The 20,632-nt window shown below is 32.3% G+C and overlaps 1 long non-coding RNA gene and 1 pseudogene across 2 annotated transcripts; both read right to left on the bottom strand.

The window, feature by feature from the left end:
* Nucleotides 1-470: 470 nt before the first annotated feature.
* Nucleotides 471-1,244, bottom strand: LOC143239180 (uncharacterized). The gene is made up of 2 exons (XR_013021046.1): nucleotides 821-1,244; nucleotides 471-702 (listed from the first exon to the last, which is right to left on the bottom strand). It is a non-coding gene; the product is annotated as an uncharacterized LOC143239180 (long non-coding RNA).
* A 3,543-nt stretch (nucleotides 1,245-4,787) lies between these two features.
* On the bottom strand, nucleotides 4,788-19,797 carry LOC143236443 (neuralized-like protein 2; annotated as a pseudogene). The gene is made up of 6 exons (XR_013019556.1): nucleotides 19,661-19,797; nucleotides 12,762-13,198; nucleotides 10,863-11,016; nucleotides 9,602-9,821; nucleotides 7,280-7,399; nucleotides 4,788-5,786 (listed from the first exon to the last, which is right to left on the bottom strand). The product of XR_013019556.1 is annotated as a neuralized-like protein 2 (transcript).
* Between the last annotated feature and the right edge of the window lie 835 nt (nucleotides 19,798-20,632).

The following is a 20,632-nucleotide window of genomic DNA, read 5'->3' as shown; positions in this document are numbered from 1 at the left end:
CTTAAATAAAATTGATACTGTTTTCGACACATTTTAAGATTATTAAAACATGGAATTACAGCCATATTTATGTAATTATCCATTTGAAAGTTCAAATGGTTGTTTAAAATAAAAAATAAAAATTTTATGTTTCAGTCAGTGAACGTTTATCGAGTTAACTTTCAATAGTAAAAAAAATATTTAAATTTTCATCCACTAAATCCTGTTCTTCCATTTGTTACTACTTTAATATCAATACTAATGTCAAAGATCAACTATTTAAATAAGGTATATTACTGGATACTATGGCGTTCTAAATATTTGTTTTATGCTTAACTGCATGATTATTAATATTACTTTCATGTTTTATTTTCAATTTTATTACTGAAGGATAATTACAAAGATTTGCTCGGCAAGGAGTTAGCATTTTCGAAATACATAGATACCGCGATTTGTATTACATATAAAACATACTGACACGACACACAAAATGAACTTTCTTTTGTTTATTAATAATACTGCTTTAAACCACTGTTGTTAAATACATATGTTCGATACAAATACATAGAAATGTATGTTTTACTAGTATACAATTTTTATATAATTCAAATAACTTACGTTCACTTCAAACTTTTTAAATTGAAGTATTATAATAGTTTACTTAATTACATTTAAAAGAATCTTTGCTGACGGTTGTCGTCGAGCGACACAAAAATATGGTCCCTAAAAAAAAAGTAAAAAAGAAATTATGCCCAAACCGGGCAAGACTGGTAGATTACACATCAAGAAAATAATTGAAATCTACAGAAGTGGGGAAGGAAATCAGCTGATCAGTCCAAACCTGATAAATGGCTGAACGAGGAAGGTCCAAACAGACGGCGCAACACAGAATTCCGCCGAGTCTCTGCTCCAAACGGTTTTCTTTGTTGTTCCCCAATCCCTCTAAACGTAGCTTCTTTTTAGCTGGTTCGATACTTTCTTCATGCGAAGAACTAAGAGCATGCCTCTGTTACAGTGCTCACACTTGGAACGGACACAAGTTCTTCTGCCATCTTTCTCAAGTATTTGTTTTACTATAGTTTTGCACACATGCTATCTCTGCATTTCACGAGTTGATCACCCATAGTCACGTGAAACGGTAACCAATGATCATGTAGGGTACGCTATGACGTCATTCAGAACACGCTTATTGCTCTGGCCTCAAGGAAGAGTCTTATACGTGTGTATATATATTTTCCAAACATATTTAAAATTAATGCCTAAACACCAAAAATAAAACTGCTATTTACCTCCAACTTGTCGTTTTAAAATCCTCACGGTGTAGACGTTTGGTTCTATAACCTCTCGAGTTCATGGAAACAAAGTAAAATAACTATAACTGCAAGGAGGAGAGAGAAAAGTCACTGACGTCATCTTTACTCTTGTTTTTTTAACACTTATATTCAATATTTTCTAGAGTTCACTTTTCGTGCTTTCATTCTGTCAGTTACGTACTATGCTTATGTGTATTCATCATCAAGTAAGTTTAGATGCCATACACACGACCATTATAAAATAAAAATGAAATAGATTTTAACATAATTTATTAAATAGAAAAGTAAGGATTTGAAACAGATTTTAGCTAATAACCTGATTTACCTAAGGAATGAGACGTCTGTATAATTTTCCTTAATGTTTATTTGTTTTGAATTTCGCGCAAAGCTACACGAGGGCTATCTGCGCTAGCCGTCCCTAATTTAGCAGTGTAAGACTAGAGGAAGCTAGTCATCTTCACCCATCGCCAACTCTTGGGCTACTTTACTAACGAATAGTTGGATTGACCGTCACATTATAACGCCCACGGCTGAAAGGGCGAGCATGTTTAGTGTAACGAGGATTCGAACTCGTGACTTTTTTTAAATAAAATGTTTTCACACTTTTATACAAACTCAATATACTTTCATTTACGCTCTAGATGAATTATAGAGATACTTGCTTGATGTTGGATTCAATTAATACTTCCGTTGCTGCGTCCACTACTGATATAAAAATCCGATTAATTACCGTTATACACCACCAGGCTTTCCTTAACCGAAATTGTTTGTACTGTTTTCGTATTAGCTTGAAAATATTGAACATGTGGTACTTTATTTAAATAAAGCTGAGTTGGATGTTTTATCTCTGTAATATATATGCATTTTCAATTTACTACTTATGTAATATCCTTAAATAATTAGTGCTGAATATGCTTTCCGTTTTAAAATGGTCTTTAAACAATAAAAATCAGGTTTTGAATACGAAATCTCTGACCTAGTGGTGACGTCACGTTTGACGTATTTGACAAGGCTCTGTCACTATAAAATTTTGCCTGCATTACTCACTGTGTGCAAAAGTAAAATTTCGTTTTCATTTTTTGTTGTTGTTTAACAGGTGTCTATCTCATCATAAGCGGTGCTAAGTCCGTTATAAGGCTCTGAATTTATTGAAGAGTATGTAATAACTTCTACTAGAAACACTGTTTAAATAATAATAAATAGTCTTAACTATGAGCAACAGCCAAAATACAAAATATTTTTTATAACCATTCTGCTGAAAGTCCTCAATTTGGTATCTTCACTGTTACAAATTTTATCAGACTTAGTGACCACTGATATAAACGTATATCTAAGCTTGCGATGCATCATCCCATACCTGACAGCTTAGTGCGTAAGAATATTGTCCCTTAACCCCTATTGAGTTGAATTACAAGAAAAAATTGTATAAACATTTTTATACATTTAGAAATGTCTACACATTGGATAAGAGCTACATACATGTTTGGAATTTGTGAAGCACCTTAACCTACTAGAAGTCAGTGGTATGATCACACCAGAGACTATACCTTATAAACTCGGACCTCACAGAAAACTTCTTGTAGTTCAATTGTGCAACAATAAAAGACGTAAAAACTATAAAACATATAGTTTTTAAAATAAATTATCTATTTTCACTGAGAGTAATGTGGTTAAAAGGCAGAGGGTTTATGATCCAAGACCCAAACAGTACTTAACTATAACTTAGTAGGTGTTGCTACGTTTCTCTGCCTCAACCTCAGAATCTGTAACTGCAAAAGAAAAAAGAAATAAAAATGGATTAAACTGACCAGTTAAAGATATTTCTAGAACCAAACCCATTTTACATGATTTTGTTTTGTAATGGCGATTTCTTTTGATTACTTTGTGATATTTGAAACGTTTCAACACCTTGTTAACAATAATTTTGTATTCAACAAAACTGTCTTGTTCAAGAACCTTTGGCTAAATAAATTAATATTCCAAAGTTCTCTAACATTTAAGCATCCTGTTATTGTAAGGATTCCCTTTGCATTTAACAGAACATATTACAATTGATGTTCAGGGAACCAACTCTGACATTAGGCTTGAAGATGACTTCAAAAGGTAATCAAATACTTCATTATTATAAGTTTACCATAGTAATAAATACACAAGGTTTATCATTATCAGGTACAGGTAATTTACACAGATATAGGAATATATTACACATTTGCCAATAAGGCTCATGTATTTTCATGACATTCAGCAAGCTTTCAGTAAACATAAGATTGCTGTATAGAAAAAAATTAAATTTCTGTCAAATGTAATGAGCCAATAAAGGATTGTATTGAGTGCCATATGTTGTCTTCAATTATTTTATCACACATAACACTAACAAAACAGATAAATATTAATTTCATTTCTTTAATCAGCTGTCATTTAGTTCATCAAACTTGAGAATCTGAAAAACCACTGTAATGTGTGTGGTACTTAAGTAAGACAATGTTACTAATATAATAAATTACAGATGAGACTGTCAAATGTTGTAACAATGTTAGTGACATAAATTACAGATGAGACTGCCAAACGTTGTAACAATGTCAGTGACATAAATAAGTTACAGATGAGACTGTCAAACGTTGTAACAATGTTAGTGACATAAATAACAAGTTACAGATGAGACTGTCAAACGTTGTAACAAACTGTCCGTAAACTTCTGTGCCCAGATACATGTTGTATTGACTACTATGGTGAGATACACCCAGAGAATATAAACATACACATAGAAATGTAAAAAAGAAATATGACCACTTTACCACAGCTGGTCACCATGTATCTTCACAGTTGTCCTGTAACAGTTTTTCAATGTAAAAGTCTCCATTGTATAACTCATGTACAAAACACACCATTCTTCATTATATGCTTTCCATACTTTATCTTGTAAATCTGGGATGACAATTTCCTAGCACTCATTTCAACAGTCCAAATGCACAGAAGTTCCCAAGCCAGCTTAATGTTATTTCTTCATATGGAAAACACAGCTGTTTGGTTACCGTATTTTCTACTTTTGCACAGTGGTAGCTACTGGATCCATTTGCAATTTCATTTTTCTTTAAAATTACTGCAAGGTATGCAAGTACTTAATTATCGTTTATTTCAGTAGGTTAGATTTAAACAGTTTGGAGGTATTATGATATAAATAGTTTTCATTTTCAGGAATACCTCTTTTCACTCTTCTATGTTAATTTAATGAAAACAAAACTGAAACCTAATATTAACACTGTCATTACTTTCCATTGTGTGGTACATGATGCAAATGGATTATCACTTCTACAAAAGTATAGAAATTTTGTCGAAGTTTTGGTCAAATGTTCTACTAACAAATTTTTTATTTTCAGTGTATTTAAGTTTCATTTAAAGTTGTTCAAGAAAGAAATAGTTCCAAAACTTGGTTAGTTTTATCAAATAAAAATGTGAAAGCAATCACAGAAAAGCAATCAACCAGACAAGGGAAAAGTTACAACAAAGCATATATTTATTCATTCGTTCACACTTTACACATTTGCCGAGCACGACTGATAATTATGTCACTCAGTGATCAAATATTAACAACTAAGATATTTCCTACGTCAAATTTAAACAAAGAATGACAAAAAAGAATTCAACTGTAGACTAAACTTATTTTACTTAATTACTGCTACAGATCAATACACATTTTTTTCAAACAACCTAGACTACAGCAAGTCAAGCATACCTCTCTAACCAAAGCTAATAGTTGCTGTTATGAAATACAATAGAATTTTATGATATTTAAATACTGATAAATTCTTTGCTTAAAATAATTTAAAGCCTCGTTATAATTTAAATTTTTGTTTTTTTCATGGTAATGAGGGATTTACAAGTGATTACTAGATTTTAAAAATCTAATATTTTACCTCTCATTACATGCATTCCTTAATCAATAGACTTCTTTGAGCGTTCAGTACCTGCTCGTACACTGACCATTCTTTGAAAAAGTTACTTATCATTCAGTTCTACTTATTAAAGGAATCCCTGCAGTAAACTCTTCCTTACTATCACCAGCCAGGTCTTGAGGGAAGTGACCTGCCCTAACACTGGTATTGGGAGCATATAGGTTGCATGTATTTATATAAAGAAATGGACTTGTTACACAAGCTGCTCATTCGTTGGTAATATCCTCAGTAAAATGACCAAAATATTTCTTATTACTTGTTTCCACATTATTTATAATGACATTGTGCACAAAGACCTTGGAAAGCGGTACTTCACTACACCAAATGCTCACCAACATTTGGTATACTACAACTACCATCACAAAACACTGATGTACCTTTTCTGACTAAACATGTAAATGATAGAATCTGAACAATACAGCCGATGAATGAATATTTTCAATGTAGGCTTCATTTGTTGCATGCATAATCTTAGATGCAAATATTCAAGGTATTCAAATTCTCCGTGCTCCTCGAGAACACCTCCAACAAGTGAGAAGAGCTACAGACGTAGAAAGAAGATGAAATTTATTAGTTGTTTTAACTTTCTTTGCAGACTAAAACTAAGCCTGAAAAATCTGCAGATGTTTGTTTATTTTTATACATATTAATTTTACCTAACATTTAACACACAGTTCATGAAGCTTTGGTGGATCTGTTACACTAAACAAGTCAAAATTCCAAACATGTCAGTTTCTCTTGCATATTTCTAGTAACATATGCAACTTACCAGGTCCATTTTACATGTTCTACTTTAGAAAATGAATTCATGTTATCAATAAACTGTTGTATTTAAGTCTTATGATACTTAGATACAATCTGGTTACTAGTTGGGCCCATTTATATCAAAACATTCACTTCAGATTAGCCTTCAGTTCCCATCAGTTTTATTTATTTGTCTCCCAAATCCCAAATGTTAAAGACTACAGAGAAGTCAGCTAGAAAACAACACCTTTCTCCAACCCTTAAGTTACTTTCATGCCTGATTTGGTAGGAGTGGAAAGTTTTGGTTGCATCAGGGTGTGAGAAATGAGCCAAAAGATTCATAGTTTGAGCATATTAACTACTAAACAATCTCAAGCCCATCAAAAATTCTGGGTTTAATACTGGCTTTTACTACTTACTCTACTACAAAAGTAAATATATAATTTTGTAAACATCTCAAACATTCCTTAAATACTGGTTTGGTTGAAGAACTCTTACACAATAGAAGTTCAATTGTATTTAATGTTCAAAATGTTTCCATTATACCTTCTTCTTGTCTTCTTTATAATTAGGTGCTAAAATATAATAAAACCATGTTAAAATTGTCCAGGGTAATTATACTGTTGTGTATACAATAAATCAAGATTTACTTTGCTAGGTACTGAAATTATAATTAATGTAAGTTAATTTAATATTAAAATTTAAAAATATAAAACAAACAATTGTGCTTCTAGGAATAAACCAGAAAACAAAACAATAAGTGTGCTTCTAGGAATAAACCAGAAAACAAAACAACAGGTGTGAATCCAGGAATAAACCAGAAAACAAAACAACAGGTGTGAATCCAGGAATAAACCAGAAAACAAAACAACAAGTGTGCATCCACGAATAAACCAGAAAACAAAACAACAAGTGTGCATCCAGGAATAAACGAGAAAACAAAACAACAAATGTGCTTCCAGGAATAAACCAGAAAACAAAACAACAAGTGTGCTTCCAGGAATAAACCAGAAAACAAAACAACAAGTGTGCTTCCAGGAATAAACCAGAAAACAAAACAACTGTGCTTCCAGGAATAAACCAGAAAACAAAACAAGTGTGCTTCAAGTAATAAAGTATATAAGAATGTTATATGCACAGAATTAGAATACCTGACCATAATCTCCGTTCCTATTACACAGTGTGCATTTACAAGTCAGAATAGAAATTTTATCTTAAGTTTTGTATAATGATGACAAAATAAATAGGTGCAAGATTCACATATCCAATAAAATTGGCATCTCTTCTCACCCTGTCATATTTCGTAGCTGAGGTAATCTTTCAGCTTCTGAGGCAATGGAAGAGAGAAGACAGCAGAGAAAGGAATTCTTTGCAATATTGTATGTCGACAAACACTCTGAAGTGAGGCCACTGGAAAAGAAGATAATAGTTTGTCCTACAACTAATATCTTATTATTCATTTCACATATACAATACCACTGGAATAGAAACTTTGCTATTGATTTCTTTATTAAAATCTAATCTATATGATAGTTTGTTGTACACAGTACAAGTTTTAAAATACTTGAAGAATTTAGTCAGAAATAAATCTTTGTTCTTTTGTTTCCACACAAAAAATAACAACACATATTATGTAAAAATGTTTGTAAGTACTTAATGGTTTGGTTAACTGATGAGTGTATCACTGCGGTTAAGTGTATCACTGCTATATACAGTGGTTGAATCTGTTAGTAGTTGACTGTTACACAGTCACAAATATATGAAATTACAAAATGGCAGTAGGAAGAGAGAGAGAGACTTTAAGGTTCAACAAACTGTTAAGCTCTTAACTAGTGAGGATCCTATTTTACTGTTTCTAATGTCAATATTAAAATTACAACTTTCAGAATTTTCTTTCAGTAAATCCAAGTGAAGCAAAAAAATTTACTATTATTGCTAGTTAACAATTAACAGTATTAGATTAACATACTACTAGTATTAAAGGATGATAGTGAAAAGTTTTCTAAATCAAAGGTCTGGTGAACTGAAGACTTCCACATCACCCATAACTTGGTCATATTAATTTACAGTCCTGCAACAAGTTATACATAGTGTAGATGGTACTGTTTGTTAATGTGTTGTTCATGCAATTCTAATATAAAGAGTGCCTCAACCACTACTTTATATGTTGTATTTCAGCTGGCATGAGGAGCTGTGGTATTAGGTGAAAGGCCTCATTAGTTGTAGGCGTAGTAGGTATAATGTGATTGACCAGTTTTTATATCAGAACTGTTCAAAAAAAACGTGGACTGTTTGAATTGCGAGGCTCCAGTTGGTTCCAGGGGAATCTGCTTGGTGTCCCTAGGTTCACACAGATCAGCTGATTACTGACGCCATTTCGATTGCAGATATCTTTGTGTATTAGCTACGGTTTTAAGTGAAGTGCGATTTTTTCGTTTGGCGGATTTCAGAATGAATGACCTGAAGAACAACGACTTGTTGTGAAATTTTGTGTTAAACTTGGAAAATCTGCGACTGAAACTTTGCTATGCTTAACACGGCTTACGGTGATGTTGCTATGAAGCGTCGGCATGTTTCAAGTGGCTTGAACGTTTTAAGGATGGTCGACAGTCCATTGAAGATGATGGCGTCCTGGATATCGTTCCACGTCAACTGACGACCCACGCGTCGACAAAATCAACACCCTGGTGCGTGCAAATCGACATCTGACTGTCAGGGAGCTTGCTGAAGAGTGTGGGATATCAGTTGGATCTTGTTACGAGATTTTGACTGAAAAATTGAAGATGCACCGCGTTGCTGCAAAATTCAGCCCTCAAAACTCGTGAGTTTTTGGCCAAACACTCGATCACTGTTCTCCCCCCCCCTCTACTCACCTGACCTTGCTCCTTGCGATGTTTTCTTGTTCCCCAAACTCAAAAGACCCTTGAAAGGAAGAAGATGGAGCGATTCGAGATTAAGGCAAATGTGACGAAGGAGCTGGAGGACATACAAAAGAAGCATGCCAGGACTGTTTCAACAAGTGGAAACACCGTTGGGATAAGTGTGTCGTTGGGGAGGAGAGTACTTTGAAGGGGTCCCAGACCTGTAACTTCTAAATAAAGTACATTTTGTTTTATGACGTCAGTCCGCGTATTTTGAACAGACCTCGTATTCTTCCTGACTATCACTTCTACTTAACTATTACTTCTAAATTTGTGCAGGTGCTCAGAATTAGGTGTTCATCCAAGGCAGGCTTCCATTAACTTCACCTCTCCCTCAAGTTGAAACAGTAAATGAGTATGTGTAATAAGCATTAGAGATCACAACAGGTCTGTGTGTGTTCATCTGACTACAACAAAAGATTAAGTATTTTAGGAGCTTGCTGGAAATAAATGTGTGCAAAAATGTTTCAAAGAAATTTCAAAAATTAACACTACTTATAAGGCTTAGCAGAAATATAGCATTTGATATTTCAGGTATTCAATAAATACTATGATTAGCTTAATAACACAGTTCACCCAACATTCACCAATAATCCTACAAGTGCTGCCTAGGTATTTCCAAGAAGTTATTTTCATACTTTTTGCATTTCATAATTTTGGGAAGTAAACATTTCCACAAAATACAACTCACCTTTATTGAGGTGGTCTCCATATAACTGTACTATTCGCACCTGTTTAGTTGTTCCATACACATCAACAACTGCATATAATGCCCCCTCCTGGTAGGGAATGTCAACAGAATAAGCCCCCTGATCTTCTCCATTAAAGATAAAGTGCATCTGTGCAGCATTTCCTTGAACAACATACATAACACCAACCGACTCCCAACATCTGTAGGAAGTATTCCTGCTCTGAATATAAAGTCTTCATGTTAGGAGCCATAAGTTGAAACAAATTTAAACAATTTCAGTTTTCACTATCAATTAACAAAACATTTGTACTACAGTTATCAGGACAGTATTGTATTTACTTTTTAATGAATGTACTTACGTTACTTCTTTATCAATTATCTTATGATTTTACAGAACTAAGTAACTCAACAAAGCATCTAATCATATCTTACGTTGCTTAGCAAGGCTTCAAAAAATTACATATATGCATATAAACAATTATAAATAGCCTCAGAAATAAAAATTATTTATAAATACAACACACTATTTCACATCATTTAAAAATGTTTTCTATCAGAACACACTTCTGAAACTAGAGATGCTATATTTTTCAGTTTTGCAGGAGAAACCATATTATTCTCATTGACTCTGCCTCTAATATTACAGTGGCACTCATCTCTTCAACTCTGCTACCGACAATACAGTGGCACTCATCTCTTTAACTTTGCTACTGACAATATAGTGACACTCATGTGTTTAACTATTTTACCATAGCAGCACTTTGACTTTAACTTGACCTTTGTAGTTACTCTATAACACTATATTCATTATTAGTTCAACTTAACCTTTGTAACTACTCTATAACACTGTATTCATCATTAGTTCAACTTGACCTTTGTAACTACTCTATAACACTGTATTCATCATTAGTTCAACTTGACCTTTGTAACTACTCTATAACACTGTATTCATCATTAGTTCAACAACCTTTGTAACTACTCTATAACACTGTATTCATCATTAGTTCAACTTGACCTTTGTAACTACTCTATAACACTGTATTCATCATTAGTTCAACTTGACCTTTGTAACTACTCTATAACACTGTATTCATCATTAGTTCAACTTGACGTAACTACTCTATAACACTGTATTCATTGTTAGTTCAACTTGATATCTGTATCTACTCTATAACACGTATTCATTGTTAGTTCAACTTGATATCTGTATCTACTCTATAACACCGTATACATTATTAGTTCAACTCTATATTAAATTCACCTGTTTCTCAGGCTGTACTGTATGGGACTCGAGTCTGTACTGCTGGTAGATTCTTCACCATCAGACCCACTATTAGAAATTAAACTTAAGCCAGGAAGTGGCGGAATATTCTGAGGGAAGACCTCACGGCCAGAGCTTATCCTGTCTTTATAACCTAAACAGTGGAAAAATAAGTAAACAGTTATATATCCACATACTTATCGGCACACAGAATTCCCTTTCTTTATAATATAAACAATGGTAGAATTTCTTGATGAAGAGAAATCCATTTGAAGTAAACATGTATCTCAGAACAGTTGGTGTGGATATTAACATTTTTATTAACAAAGCAGACAACAATGTTTCAACCTTCCAAGGTCATCTTCAAATTAACCTAGGTGAAACATTTCTCTCTGCTTTATTACTAGAAGTGTTAATACCCATACCAGCCGTTCTGAGATAAAATGGTAGAATTTCTAAACTGTTAATCTGTCAATACAGTTATACTACGCAGAATTCTGTCTTTGTAATCTAAACAATGGTAGAATGTCGAAACAATTATCTATATACATAATAGCATAAATAGTGGTAGAATGTATAAACAATTATCTATATATAATGTTATACTACACAGAATTTCCTGTCTTTGTAACCTAAAAATTATCATGATTATCCATTAGTATAATATAAAACCAAAATATCACTTTTTCATTGATTTAAAATGTTTTTCTTGTTCTTTTGGAATATTAAAAAGTAATATTGATATAAGTTGCTAATGTTACAATGATTAATTTAGTTTATATGTTTATTAGACAATATTTGAAAATCCTAATATACCAAAGTACAAATTTAAGAGATGTCTAATATTCAAAACCTCTCAATAAGAAACATTACATCTGTCAACAACATCAGTTTAGACAGTCTATCAACGAACCAGTCCCCCCATGATAAATCTCTTCCACCAACTCCAATAACTTAACTAACACAGATACAGCTAATATTAAAATTAGTAGAATTTGCTAACTGATTAACAGATGGCTTCATTGATTACATTCAATGAGATTTCACAAGACTGAAATTTCCATTTTTAAGATTACTTCAGTTTTTTTAAGACATTTTTGGACACACTTTTGTTTAACATTATAGAAACTTTAGGGCTCAGTAACTGATTAGTGAAATTTGCTATATAATTAATGAACAGGTTAATTTAGTAGTTTATGCCCCATTCAAACTCCAATTGAATGTAACAAAGTGTGTGTGTGCTAGCTTGATTTTTTAACCTCTGCATTCTTCTCACATCATATAATTTTCTTTAGTTCCATTCTCCTTGTTTAGATTTTTAGGTACATTTTGAATATCTCATAAAATAGAGATATTTCAAAGGTCACCATTTATGTCCTTTGTGGTGAACACATTTACTGTGTAAAAATATTTGCCATAACTTTCTTTTTAAGGTAACTTGGGCATTTCTTACATAATGAACGAATAGCTAATGTATAGACTGAATACCACCATACATCCAGCATGTTTGTTTTTAAAATAATCTTCTGTAAATGAAATAAAAGTATTCTGTCATAACTGATAAGAATAATAATGTTTCCATTTAAAAGAGGTTGTGATTGCAATCACATAAAATTAGGTAGCCAGTTAGCTAAGATATGTATTACACTGTTTGAATAAGATAAACATACAAATAATATCCAGTAAAGATTTGGGTCAAGATGAGAAGGGAAAAAAAAAATTGCGCTTAAGCCTAATGTTTCATTATACGATTTATACCGTGGACATTAGCTTTCCTTATAATAGGCCAGCAGTTAATACCTAGCAGTTGTAACCTAGTCTATCTATTATCATACATTACACCAATTCATAGAAATGTAAGTGTTCACAGACAAGTGTTGTATATGTAGCAAAACTTACCCAATGCAGACGGATGTTGATCGAGGGTATTAAATGGTGAATGGTCATTAGAGTCCATATCAGAGTTATTAATAGCAACCATCCATGACTTTCCTCTATTAGCTAGATCTGGCAGTGCATACTGGGGTAACGGGAAGCCTGAGGAAGGGTCGAGCTGGGTCAGACCAAGTCTCATATGACCACTCCATCCACGTTCTGTCTTCTCTATTTCCAAGAGGAAGAGTTCACCAGGAAGTAATGGCCTCTCTGAGAAAACAATAGCATGGGCAAAACTTGCCTTTCTGAAGGCCACCATGTTGTCATCACACAAAATAATGTTCTCTCCATGATATTTATGGAAACGAGTTAGGGGCATACTAATGGTAGAACCTGAAGAAGTGACAATGGGGCAGTCTGTAGTGTGTGGACATAGTCTCCTCTTACAAAATCTCATTCTTCTGATAAAGAAACAAAGTTAATACTTTATTTTTGAATTAATTATGCAGGCAGAGTACCTAAACAAGAAACTGGCTTAAACCTAAGTGGTCAAATGTTAACAAGGTATTAAATACAATGTTGTCCATGTTTTAAACACCAAAAAATTCCAGCAGTAATTCTATCAGAACAAAACTACACAGCATGCTGTCAGGCAAACTGTTCCAACCTTTTAAGTGAAAAAAAAATACATACTTGATAGCCCTAATATTTAATTTTCCCAATCGTTTCATCATTCTTAGCCTAGATATGTCAATTATACTAATAACAGATAGATAAACAATAATTTATAAGTATAAGGAAAATTTTACTGATGGTAGAACATAATTATTTACAAGTGCCAGTTACACAATCATAGTAAAAGGTCATAATTTGAAAACTTCTGTTTATTTATTTTAAGCTCAGAGAGGTTAAACTATTGCATTATTCCATTCATTCATGTGATGACCGACCTCATATATGCCTGAAACATGCACTTGGCTCTGTATTATACACAAATCCATGGTGTAGCTTGATCAGAAAACATGACACTATGAATCTTAATGAAAAATGCTTAGATTAGAAGAAATGTTACTAAATTTAACATATAATGTACAATATATATAGGGAGCTATCCAAAATTGTAATCTGATCTCATATGAGGTCAAGTTAGGCACCATGCATCTCAGGTGATATTTAAAGCCATGTTCTTCAAGTTGTGGTGAGCCAAACAAGTAGCACAGTTTCTTATTTACTTTATATAACAGTTATAGATGTGTTATTAATGTATGGCAAGTACATTTCATGTGACATTACATACTATGTTTCTTGTTATTATTACAATAAATAAATAACTTTAAAATGTTTCTGTTGTGTTGCTTTATGTTGTATTTGGGTATTAAGAAAATCTGCAAGTTCATTTCTGGCCACGAGTTACAATTTTATTAAGTTTTAACACTTAGATTAAGACTTCTGATGCTTCATTTGAAATAAGTCCAAATCTTCAAACTATAATGAGTCACACTTTCCACACCATATGACCACATTTATCAAAACAAAGTAATATTAGTAATCAATTCTCATACAGTACGACTAGAAACTCCCTTTTCATCACAATCACACTTAAATCTATGTAAAAAGCCAGAAACTTCATCAGGGATCATATCTATATCACTTTCTTACTGGGTTCATTCTCTTCTTACACATTAAAGTACAAATGTAAACACACAAATTTTTATATACAGTAACTCCCTCTGGTAACATTATGTACATCATAGTCTCATTCTCTGATGAGGAAAAGAAACACACCAGCAGTGTGAAGGAAGGATGGGAAATCCTGTGAAAGTATATTTTCATGTTATACTGAATACAAGTCTAAAGAAGTTATAATGCCATTGTTTTGGTCACTGGCTAGATCACATCTGTTCAGGCTCAGGTTCTTCACCTCAAAAAAAAACTCTAAACAGTTGAAAAGGTTTCATGGGAGGGTACTAGAACAATGCACAAGATAAAGATGTTGTCATAAAAGGACAGATTAACCCTTCTAATACTAGCAAGATGAGTCCATCCAGCCCATATTCCTTAAGGTGGTTACACTAACTTTTTAAAAAGTGCCAGTATATTCATAAAATTTTACAGACAGTCAGTAAACATTAAGGCTTTTGTACATAAAGTATCAGGTTTCTTAATTAGGTTTTAACATTTTTTAATTAATTATTACAATGCTTGTGCATTTTTATCTTCAAATGTTGACTATCCAACATAAAGTTATTTTGACTTTAAGATTACAAATATTTTTATGCATCAGAATATTGTGAAATTTTCTGTGAAATATCTCCATAACCTTCAGATAATTATCAAAATCTTTTTTTTAAATAAAATAGCTTTATATTTTATCTGTTATTTTCAGTATTGCATGTCTGTATCAATTTGGTCAATTTGACCAATGTCTTAAACCACCTCCCCTCCCAAAAGGAAATAAAGATATAAATTATTCTTTTTTTGTTCAAGAATTATGACAAATTATAATATGCAAAACAACAAATGTTTAGCATTAAATATCATAACATTTTATACATATAAAAAAAACTATTATTTTAATTCTGTTGACCTTTCAATAGTGCCTAACTAATATTACAGAAATAACAATAATTCAGTCAGTACACATGTTCTCATGTTACTGTATCCTAAAGTATATAACTGGTCTTTACAAAGTGACCTGACTTGGCTCTGTTCTAATGGACCAGTATTATGCAACATACAATCACATTTGTAGAATATATGTATATATATTATTACTATTTATAAGTGAACTGTAAGAACTTGTTTATCTCTTCTAGTTATGAACTTTGTACTTGTTTGCTGCTTATGTAGGTTGCTAAGCCTTATCAGGTTTCACATTTAGAGGATATAAAACTAAATATTTTTCTACATTTTATATATAATAAATAAGTAACTTTTTTAAATTTTTATATACATATTTTGAAATAACAAAAAAAATCATAAATTACTATATAAGTACCACAGTATTCCACAATAATTTATCAGACTTGCCAGCTAAGCTATATTTGGATCTAAAAAAATAATTTTTTTATGCTCACCAATGTCTTACCACTTGGAATTTACTGCAAAAAGAAAGGGTCTTTAACTAAATACTTTGCAAAGACTCAGAAAACCATGTCCGAGACATTCCGAGATTTCACTTGGTTATTCACACCTCTTAGACAGAAGTCAGTGTACATAAGCACATCTTTTCAAATTTGAAGAGACTTGGACAGGGCCACTGTGTTTGTTCAGTACATATAGCATTATTTCAGCAATTACAAATTATGGGAAATTCTTAGTTTATATTGTAGTTTGTCAATATTGGTGTTTTGAGTTTTCAATTTATAAGAAACTATACACTTTGTATTTGGATATCAAAAATATTTCATTTCAACCAATGCTACATTCAACATACTATGTGACTTACAAGAATTAATATTTATGATTTTAAAAATAATTACAATGAAATTTAGAAATTAATTAATATATCATAATATACTCTACAATTTGATACTAAAGTTATTGACATATATTCACTAAAAAGTAGTTCAATAAACTTGTAAGTTAAGTCTACAAATGAGATGACATGGCCTTTGACCCATCACCATATAATGACTCGTATTGGTAAGGTTAACATCTCTTGAAACTGTTTTCACTTGAAAAAGTATAGTCAGAGGGGACTGACTGAGGTATTTAAGATTCTTACGAGAATTGGTTGTGTTGGTGCATTATTTTTTGCTGTATTTAATGGTGAGAATGGGAGAACCAGAAGACAAATATAAATTTTGGAAAGTAGGAGCTAAACAGCCTTATTTTTATAATAGGATGGTTTGGCCTTTGTTATGGGTAGCCTTCAGGTGTGGTAGATGTAGTTAAACAAAAGGTGTTTAAGGAAAGGCTTAATAAATATTTGAAAGATAAGAACTGGTTTTGGGTATTTTATGTTTACTTTAGGGTGTAATTTAGTGGATGGTGTTTACTTTAGGGTGTAATTTAGTGGATGGGACGATTCGAATTATGGGCATTTATAGCTATATTCAAGATGCTAAGATATTACAGGATGACTTGTATCATGTATATTTCTAGCTATAAAAGAGATACTGAGGTATTACAGTATTACAGAATGGCTTTAATGATGGGTATGTACAAGGTTTTGCACACAGTTATTAGGGTCATATATATTTTAGCAAGTACATACACATGAAAGTAAAATATCAATCCAATTTTAAACTTAAATCACTTCTGAATTATGATCTTTTCTGTTCTTAATTTTTTTAAATCTCTAACCAATGTACACTCTAAAGTAAGAAATCAACAAATATTTTTCCAGTTTTCTTGTTTATACCTTTCACTTTATATTTTCAGTACACAAACTAACAACGATGTTAGGTTATACTTTTATTGCTAAGAAACACTGCATAAAAACATTGTTGGAATGCACTGGTTATTCTGTACAGTTGAAGCTGTTAATTTAACTGACATACTACAGAGTATACTATGAGGTACACATAAGGATAAGTAATAAGACATAGGTTCACACCCTCAGGGTGCAAATTTTCTAGGTTCTTTCCCCTTGGAGCTATGGTGGCCACATAAACCTGCTCTTTTATTATTATAGATATATCTGAACTTATTCAATAGCATGAATAATAAAACATTTTGACATAGATAGATAAGACAATCAATAAGAGCTCTACACCAAGTGTCAAAATCAATAATACAGGGTGTTCGGAAAGTCACTGTACAGTTTTGAAAGCAGCGATAACAGCATTCATTCAGTCTATTTCAAGCCAGCAACTGATAGCAGTGTTTAGAAACAAAATAAGAACAATCCAAGCCTGTACTGATGCCAAAGGGGGTCACTTTCAACATTGTTTATAAATGTCATTCATATTTACCTCCTGTATTCTATGTTGAAACATGTCTGTTAATAATTATATAAGTGCACAGTGACTTTCCAAACACCCTCTAGTTTAAGATTTCTTTCTTTCCTGTCAAATGACATAATTATCTCTACATAAAACCACTATCCGACCTTAACATAGAATACTGTGCATAGTTTTGATTTTAATATCCAGAAAGGATGCTGACTTATTGAAAAGGGTTCACTAGAGGTCTGGAACCTGAATGTAAGGGTTGAAATTCCTCATTTTGTCTTAAAAAAAACAGTAAGAAGTGGTATTACATGAGTATCATATTAATGGGACTGAAAGAGTAAACTGAAAAAATTATTTGTTTTTACTTTATTCTCAGGAAAACAGGAAGAGAGGGCACATGTTTAAGATTTGGAGAATGTAGGCTAGCCTCCAGTTAAGACAGTTTTTTTCTTTAACAGGATGACTGACTTAATTAGTGGTGGTTAGCACTTTACAGGAATTTAAGACAGGAAATTTATAATTTCACGAAAATATGAAAGGTGGACTTAAATGTTTATTTTTCTCAAGGGTGCTGTTATTCATGCTATTACAAGTTTGTAAGTTATGTACAGTTACAGAGCACAAACTATACAGTTTGAAAGACAGTATCTCCTTTGGAAAACTTCAGGTACGACACAGTGCACATTGTAAAGTTACATAACTGTGATATATTAACTATCACATTATCAACATAACATATCAGTTACCCATGTTACTACCAGGATATGGTAAGTCACAACTTCATCAGAAATCAATAATTAAAGAACAGGTGTCTGGTGAAGCCTATATGAATAAACATCTGAAATTAAAATATAAACATTCAAAGACAAAAATAGCAATATTGTTAATATCAAAATAATAATAATAACAATAGTGAATGAGCAAAAAAGAACCACACAAAACACAATAAATTGTAAGAGTACAAAAATATTATTATTTATTTCTCAAAATAGCGTTAAATCACAAATAATGGTCGTGTAGTATCTATCTGCAATAGTATTTCTTTTAATAATCAACCAATTCATCAAATGTACCTCTAGTCTATTTCCTCTCAACAGTCTTGTCTAAATTGTTTATCACAACAAACAACTTAGCATTTGGTACATAACCATGGATAAACCTAAGTGTTCATACAACACCACTCAGGGTAGCTTGTGTAGGTATCTTAATACACCAATAACTCATTTAATATTTAATGTACACTACTATGTGGTAAATGGACTTCATATCTAAAAATAAAACATAAATCATCACATCAAGGTTTGGGTCAAACAATTATATTTACAGTCCAACATTTGACTGATTACTGAAATTTTATAAAAATTACTATTATTGAATTATGAATATATAGTATGTGTACACAATTAACCTATGTGGAAGGAAGCTTTAACTGTACATTACACTTACTCTGAGACACAACTGTGTATGCTAAAGAAGAGAAACTAGTATTTGCACCAATTAGACCAAAAGCTAATACAATAAATTACAACAGTGTATGATTGATACTATTACTAACAGTTATAGAAAATAATGCAACAGATTACAGCACAGTAATCAGCATATTAACTGTAATTTCGCATATCACTATTAAGAATACTAATAGTATTTCTACGTATATATACTATACAATTAGTAATAGTAATACTGTCAAAATTACTAGATTTGACATTAGCGGTACTAGCAATGTCCAGCTTACGGAACTACAACGTTACAGTAGCAGCAAACAAACCATCGTAATTAATTAATCAACTAGTTGAATTAAAGTTGTAATAACTTATTTTTTAAAAGAGTCAGTGTCACTATCAGTCACTGTAGTGTAAGTGTATCATAACTACTGCCAACAGTAGTACGGTTACACCAGTAACTTTGTAACGTTTAATAAGTAGATTTGATAAAAATTATAACTGAACTAAAATTGTCCATTGTTTTATAATTTCTGTGGGGAAAATCAAATAACCAAACTGAAAAACAAACAATTGAACATACCTTGATAAGTAAACATACCTAAAACTTTTGATTGGAACCGCAAACTACCCCCCAAAACCTGTAAATGTCGACACATATTAGAAACCCTTCGATTGGTTGAAATTCTTTCTATATGAATGACTCTCTGCACAGCTCATCAGTGTTAGATTTATTAGTTATAGATGGCACTATCGTCGACGAAATTACTGTGGATATCAATATTTATGCAAAAACGCAAATGTTTGTTGTGAACCGAAAAGATACACAAAAGATATTAAAACCCAAACTGTAGCCTTATAACCCTCGATACTTATTGCTGAGCCACGTGAGGACCAACTTCAATCTAAACTAGCACTAATAATAAATAATATTTATTGTTTTTTAAGGTTGTATCTTAATACCACAAAATTCAAAATGGTAAGTTTCACAGTGTTACTGAATAGGGAAATATTTTGTATTTTTAAATAGAAGCAGAAGGAGGTGTTTATAAAAAAAATTAAATATGAAGATGACCCCATTCTAGATTTGGTTTTACTTAAAAATTAAACGTATTTAAAGTTTTGAAACAGCTTAATGTGGGACAAAATATTTATTTCAGTGTAACGTTTCGTCTATAATAGTGACACACGATCACTTCCAACATTCAAAATACAATGGGGCCTGGCATGGCCAAGCGCGTAAGGCGTGCGACTCGTATTTCGAGGATCGCGGGTTCGCGCCCGCGTCGCGCTAAACATGTTCGCCCTCCCAGCCGTGGGGGCGTATAATGTCACGGTCAATCCCACTATTCGTTGGTAAAAGAGTAGCCCAAGAGTTGGCGGTGGGTGGTGATGACTAGCTGCCTTCCCTCTAGTCTTACACTGCTAAATTAGGGACGGCTAGCACAGAAAACCCTCGAGTAGCTTTGTGCGAAATTCCAAAACAAACAAACAAACAAATCAAAGTACAAATAAATTTAATTAAACAGCACTGATACTAAACACCAACGAAAAC

Source organism: Tachypleus tridentatus, chromosome 13 (genome assembly GCF_004210375.1).
Source record: "Tachypleus tridentatus isolate NWPU-2018 chromosome 13, ASM421037v1, whole genome shotgun sequence".
In the NCBI taxonomy this organism is placed as follows: Eukaryota; Metazoa; Arthropoda; class Merostomata; order Xiphosura; family Limulidae; genus Tachypleus; species Tachypleus tridentatus.
Note: the sequence above shows the minus strand (reverse complement) of the source record. Positions and strands in the feature narration are given on the sequence as shown.